Source organism: Mus musculus, chromosome 4 (assembly GCF_000001635.26).
Source record: "Mus musculus strain C57BL/6J chromosome 4, GRCm38.p6 C57BL/6J".
NCBI lineage: Eukaryota > Metazoa > Chordata > Mammalia > Rodentia > Muridae > Mus > Mus musculus.
The window spans coordinates 95,316,899-95,324,416 of NC_000070.6; the positions used below are offsets into that span (position 1 = coordinate 95,316,899).

General features: G+C 41.3%; 1 annotated feature.

Annotated features, from left to right (window-relative positions):
- Positions 631-1,836: an enhancer, noted in NCBI's record as "VISTA enhancer mm308". NCBI's record gives its function as "enhancer in: heart[4/7]" and the evidence as "EXISTENCE:transgenic organism evidence [ECO:0001131][PMID:17130149]".

Genomic DNA, 7,518 nt, shown 5'->3' on the forward strand with positions numbered 1-7,518 from the left:
GACTAATGACTGATGTCAGAGGATCTAACCTATTGTGGGTAGTGCCAACCCTGGGCAAGTGGTCCTTAGTTGTATAAGAAAAGGAGCTGAGCAAGCTATAGGGAGCAAGCTGGTAAGCAGTATGCCTTCAGGTTCCTGTCTTGAGTTCCCTCAGTGATGGAGTATGATCTGAAAGTTGCAAGCTGAAACAGTAGAAACCCTAAAACACAGCACTGAATATGAGTTCATGACCTCAAGCACTTTGTTTACTATGCAGTGGTCTAGACTGATAGAGAAGTGGAGTGGTAGCCCAGTCCTTGCTCTGTTCTCAGAGCTGTGCACAGCTGCTCAGTGCTTCCATATAATAGAAAACTTCACTCTTTTTCATGGTATACCCTACGGAAGCAGGGATGGATGGGAGGATGATGAGGTCAGAGAAGTAATAAGGCCCAGACCTAAAGTGCCTTGAATGTCATTGTGAAGGCTGTGGGCTACCTTCTGAGTAGACCATGCTTGCCAGATCAGTGGAGCAAAAGAGACCAGAGAAGTGCCCTGAATTTGATCTTGGTCCTTCTTATTCATTTTTGGCTAACCCTGCTTTGCAATGAATCCTATGTAGACAGGTTAAAAAAAAAAGCAAAACAAAAAACTTTTATTCTTTTTCTGTCTTGAAATGGCATTTATCAAAGTTTTGATTCTCAACTGACCCTTCACAGAAACCACAATTTTTTTAATGCTAGGTGGTCTTGGTGGGAAGGTTTGAGTCCCTGTGTCCTGGGTGAGGCAACTGTCCCTCTCTGTGAGTCAACAAGGGCATTGTTGGGGCTCAGGCACTCTGATGGCATGCTCTCTAACTTTAATTCCTGCTCTTATAGTCCTGAACCCTCCCTCGCCTTTCTCCTCCCAAAGTTCCTCCTCAATGGGCTTGTAAATGTGTAAAGTGTTGAAAACCATGTAGGAGGTTGCAGGGTGGAGGCCCCTGGGGACTGGGTGAGTGATCAACGCCCAGGAGCAGCCTGGGTCCTGGGAGCCTTCGCTGGTCACCACTGAGAGAAGGGCAAGCTCTCCTTGCAAAGGGGCTCTGACAGGCTAATGTAAACCAGATGTGCACCAGAGAGAGCAAGGCCTATTACTAAGTGTTGTGAAATGGCCCAGGGGAGGTAAATAAGCAAAAACAGGCCAGTTGCCTAGCAGCACATACAACAAAACAAGCAGCAGCCCAGTTGGCATTGGACCAGGCAGAGCAGCTTTCTGCAGGGGGCGGGAGAGACAGGGAGGGCTCAGTCTGATGAGACCCAAGGGGCTGGCTCTCCAGCACCTTCCAAACTCCCTGCTAGGTTATTCCTGATCCCCTGGGTACTAGGGTCTGCCATCTGATCTGCTCAGCTTGGCTCCACAGGCACAGTGACTGCTTTCAGTGAACCCCTAAGGGTCCGTGTCAGAATTTCTTAATGGGGGGAAGGAGGAGCTGTACCCACTTCTGAGAACTATAGTCTGACTATATCCATTGAGGGGGTAACAGCAGGGACAGAGCTGCAAAGATCTCCTAAAGGTCCTCAATATTCTTAACATATCCTTCAGCCACCAGTGTTCAATATCCCATGCATCTCTTGAGCTTGTAAACTAATATAAACGGGGCACTGGAATGGCTCCAAGTTAGACAGAATGGATCAAACGAGGCTCACACCTTGTTCTCAAAGGATTGACAGCTTATGGAGATAACCATGATCAAGGAATCACACGCTCAGATGCATGGCTGCAAGTGTTGCTTCATACTTTGAAAGAAAATACAGAGTAGCAAGAAACTGCAAAGCAGTGATTGAGTTTCAATAGTGTGTGAGGCAGTTTGCTTTTCAGAGGAGAAGCTGAGACATGCAAATGATTAGCACTCACCAGGAGAAAGGAGGGGCTGGCAAAGGAGAAAGCTTTGGGACATGAAGGCTCTTTGAGTGGGGGAGGGGTGCTCTGAGACAGTAGGGCTGGAAGAATGTCTGTGAAGTGGGTTGTGAGGTAGAGAAGTAGAGAGGGAACAGGTCACTTGAGACACAGGAGATCACAGAATGATGGAGGATTTAGTCTCAAGTTCAATGAGAAATGAATGGGGTTTATTTACTGAAAACTAATTCAGTAGTGTACGAGTCCTGACTTATTAGTTTCACATTTGTTAAAGATTACTCCTGGGTACAACACGGCCGTCCTGAAAAGGAATGAGAGAGGGGACAGGAAAGTTTGTCAAGGCGGATAGGATTATCAGCAAACTGAAAACAGACAAGTTCATGAACTAGCTCAGGGTCACAGGCAGGGCTGGGATCCAAGCCTAGACTTGCACGGTACCAATCAGGCTAGTGTTTCCAGGTTCCCGATTCTTCTTCAGACCAATTCTACAGAAACTTTCTCACCCTTATCTGACCCTCTGGGGGAGGAGTGCATCCCTTCCCAGCTGGAGGATGAGTAAGCACTGACTGGACTGTAAAGGCCCCGTCAACACTGTAGACAAGGATGCCTTTCTTGCCTGCTACCTAGCTAGCCCTTCCTTGTAGTGGGAGACCACTGTGCCTACTCTCCCAGCACTAGCCATCTTCATCTGTACCTGGCCCTTAGAGAACACCAGCCTGGCAATGTGGTGCTATGAAGAGATTCGGCTTGCAATCAAGCCTGGAGTTTGAGTTCTGGATCTATCTGTCTGTCCTGAGCTTCCCCTTCGAGATGGCTCTGTGTCCTGAACAAGTCACTCAACCCTTGTAATTGGAATAGTAATGCTTGACTTCTGCTATTAGTACCAATAGAAAATATGACTCAAATTCCTTTGCTTCTCCCTTCCCTTCTCCTTTTCCCTCTCCCTACCTCTCATCAAACTTTTTGACAATTTTGCTAGCTTCACTCTGGGCAGTATACCTCCAAGGGAGATCACTGCTGTGCAATATCTCAGGTGGACAAGAACAGGCCAAACTGAAGACTGTCCATGAGATTTGATAGATGACCTCTCTATCCACTGAAGGGCAGAGAGGCCTGAGTCCTGGGAGAGGAGGGGAGTCTACTTTGCAGGGCATCTCTGCTGTCTTAGTTAGGGTTTCTATTGATGTAATAAAATGTCGTAACTGAAAGTAACTTGGGCAGGAAATAATTTATTTCAAGGTTACAGTTCCATGTCACAGCCCATTGTCAAAGGGAGTTGAATAGAAAAATAAAAAATAAAAAAATAAAAAAGGGAAAGGACATGACTACACCTAGGTATGGCAGAGGAGAAAGTTTATTATAGATAAAAGGGAGACATAGCCAGGAACAGGGACATCTGGGAGATTCCAGAGTAGTTATGACCTGGGCCAGGCCACATGGAGAGAAGGTGTGGGGAGGGGAGATCAAGACCAAGAGGCCAAGAAGGTAAAGGGTAAATGAAAAGTCGAGGTAACTAAAAGATTGAATTATATAGGAAAGAGCAGCTGGGGGGAAGGGCTAGGGCTTAGGTTAGATGGAAGGATATGGCAGCCATAACTTGTACCAGGTACTGGATGAGGGATATAGGGAGAGCCTGGTGGCCAGGTTTGCTTTGATATATTGGGTAGGCACTTTAGCCTTTTGTTCTGGGCTTGAGATGTAACAAAAGTCAGGACTGGAACACAAGGCAAGAGCCTGGAAGTAAGAACTGAAGCCGAAAGCATGGAGGAGGGCTTCTTAGTGGCTTGCTCAGCATGCTTTATTTAATCCTGGGACCACCAGCCCAGGGACTGCACTGGCTCCACTGAGCAGAGCCCTCCCTCATTAATCATCAATAAAGACAAGGCTCCATACTGTTATTTGTAAGACAATCTGATGGGGATATTTTCTCAGCTGAGGTTCCCTCTTCCCGAATGAGTCTAGCTTATGTCGAACAGACATAAAACTAGCAGTACAGAGGCATTGATGAGAAGCAAGCAGTTACTTGATTCTAGCATTTAACACCTTTGGAGGCTGGAGAAGGCAGGTGGTGGAGCCTTGAACACCTATAGGTGGTAGAGCTTTAGGGGGGGGGGTCAACTTGAAAAGCCATGACACACATTTAGGAGACAGTCAAGGGCCACTCTTCCTGGTAGAGGGGAAGTCCACTTTGTAGGGCATCTCTGCTGTAATGCAAGCAATATGTATAAACATAACTGTTAATCTCCTGTTGTAATTGTTGTCTATGAGGCTTACTGCATCATCTGATAACCTAGTCCTAGTCCTGGATGCTTCTAGCCTCCATACAATCTAATCTAGGCCTGGGCTGTTTTTAAGCCTCTGAGACTTACTTCAGAATAAACTCACCTCTTCATATTCTTCCTGATCTCTGCCAGGCTGATCCAACTCAGCTGTTCTGACTCAAACTCCTCTCCAAGCTGACAGATTCAAATTGTGCTCTCTCTCTCTCTCTCTCTCTCTCTCTCTCTCTCTCTCTCTCTCTCTCTCTCTCTCTCTCTTTCTCTCTCTGCTTCTCCTGAATGGATTTGTCTACTTAACCTCACACTAACTTTGGCAATATATTCTACTCTATTGGCTTCTTCTCATTCTCTGGTTCATTCTCTGGCTCATTCTGTCTTCACCTGTGTTTAGCTTTTTCACTCTTTAATCTGTCTCTGTAAAGCTCTCTTGGTAAAACTGACTGCCCACTCTTGTTTTTATTTTTTTATTTTTTCTGCGCTGTTCTTTCTTAAGTAGTCTCCCTTTCCTCTCTCTTCTCCTGAGAGTTGGGTGTATCCTATTCTGTCAAATTTTACTCTGATTCATCACTTTGTCTGCCACTCTATTAGACATTACTTTCAAACATGGGTGCTTCCTTCTATAAACTAACTTTACTTTCATTGTTTGGAGTTAAAGGTGTGTAATAAGGGCACGTCTGTATTCTTCCCAGAAGGATTAAAGGTGTGTGCCAAGGCTGAACCATAACACAACTAGAAACAGCATTTTTTTAAAAAAATAACACAATCTTGAGGTTTACAGTGTGATCAACTATCCTTCAACAAGTATCAGTGATCTACATGAGGCCCTCCTGTCTTCAGTTCCCCACCCCCTTTTTTTTTTCTGGGAATGCTCTGTTTGCTGACCTGGTAGAGTATAAGTAGGACTTCACATATAGGGATACTAAATTAGCTAAAATCAGTAACTTGACACTTCGTGTAGGAGAGCAACTCATGAGTGTTTCAAATTAAATGTGAATTCTTTTCCAGAGGAGCCCTTTAAAAAAGTTTATTTTTATTGTATGTGAATGAGTGTTTGTTTGCATGGATGTATTTGTACCATGTGTGTTCCTGGTGCCTGTGTAAGCCAGAAGAGAGCTTCAGGTCCCCAGGAACTGTAGTTAAAATGGTCATGAGCTGCTATGCTGATGCTGGGAACTGAACATAGGTCCTCTGCAAGAGTAAGACATGTTCTGAACTACTGAGCCATCCTTAACCCCCAAACCAACACCAGCACAGAAGACTTTTCTTTTTCTTTATTATTTCTCTTTCTCACTCTTTTTTGGAACAGAGTTTTATGTGGAACAAGATACAAGAAATACTTCAATCAAGAAAATCAAATCAATACATCAATCAAGAAAAACAAACAAAAAAATAATGAACATGACCAAAATGTGTAAGAACTCAGGGAATTATTCAACAGAACCCTAAGAATAGAAAGAGATAAGGTGAAAAGTAAAATTACAGAGAATCTATTCAATGAAAATATAGCAGGATATTCTTCAAATATATAGATAAAAATGGACATCCAATTGCAAGAGGCTTTTAGGACTCCAGATAGACATGATCAGAGAATAATACTAGAGCAAACATGTTAAAATACAAATATAATTAAAAGTTGTTCAAGGAAAATACCAAATCACCTACAAAGATAAATACATTACAACAATATCAGATCTTTCATCAGCAGTCAGAAAAACTAGAAAAGCATGGAACAATATATTTCAAGCCATGAAGGCGAATAAGTCTCAAAGCAAGCTGGCATCTCCTATAACATTTTAAAATTGACAGAGAACTAAGAATATCTCAAGATAGCTCAAAATAATTTCATGATCATTAAGCCAGAATTGCAGAAGATACTTAAAGGAATACTGTATACAGAGAAAGAAGAGTGATACGTGCACTCATAGGAACACAAGGAAAAGCAAGTTTCATGAGACAGATGAACATAGAAGACCAAGTCATGCCTTGCTTCTATCCAATACAGTAAACAATCAAACACCTAATATTCACAGGGGAAAAGTAGAACAAACAATAATCTGATCAACCAAAAACACAACAGAACTGCAGGAATTTGTGAACATCTCTCAACACCCACAGTGTGAGAGTTGAAGGTTGGTAGCCAATCCATCAAGCAAATGCAAATCAAAACCAAGCTGGCATATCTATTTCAATAATCTGATAAAGGATACTGCAAATGAAAACTAGTCAGAAGATATAAAAAAAAGTCACTATATACTTAAAATGGAATCATTCATATATGTAATAATCACATATAATTATAAATCATAAGTATAATAACAACAATATAATATATATATGTATCATGCTATGTGGATGCTGGAAACTGAATCTAGTTTCTCTGCAAGAGTAGCAATTGCTGATCATAGATCATATATGGTTTTGATATGTCTGCCTTTGTAGGTGATTTGGTATTTTCCCTTAACAATTTTTCACGTTGTTATATTTATAGTTATTTATATTTTAACATATTTACTATAATATTCCTCTATGGTCTTATCTATCTGGGGCTCTAAATGCCTCTTGTAGTTCTACATCCATTTCCATTTAAAGAACTTTCTGCTATATTTTTATCAAATAGATTCTCTGCACAGATATGAAATGCACCAAATATTGTTTTTATAATTTCATAAACAGTAATGGGCGTAAAAGGATAAGTTCTAATACAGTAATAGTGGGTAACTTCAACTATTTCCCTCATCTTTAGACAGGCTAGGCAAAACAAAAAGTAACAAAGTAACATTATAATATTCTAGCATAAGCAAAAAAAGGACTCAATAGATCCCTACAGTATATTCCATTCAACATGTATCTACCAAAAATGTATTATTTGAAAAAAAAATAATTGGAAAGCCTCTAGTGAAACTCACACACACACACACAAAAGAGGAGGTTAAAATCAATATAATGTAAATATGAATGTCATGATGAATATCAAGGAAATCCAGAAGATTATTTGTGGAATGCTTTGAAAACTTTTATATATTCTCCAAACTGGAAAACCTGAAAACCTCAACACACATGGCCTACTCAAATCAACAAGACGTAAACAACTCAACCAAATTCATACAAACAGTGAAATTAAAGAAGTAACAAAAAGTTGCCTTACAAAGAAAAACAGAAGATTGTGTGGATTAAATTCCTAATTCTGGCAAACCTTTATGAAAGAGCTAAGCCCCGCACTCCTTAAACTTTTAAACAAAATGAAAATGAGGAAACGCGGTCGAATGCATTGTGATGTATTAATCTAATCCCCAAACCAGAAAAGGACACAACAAACAAAACTGCAAACTAATTTCCACAATGAACACAAATGAAAACGCTCCCA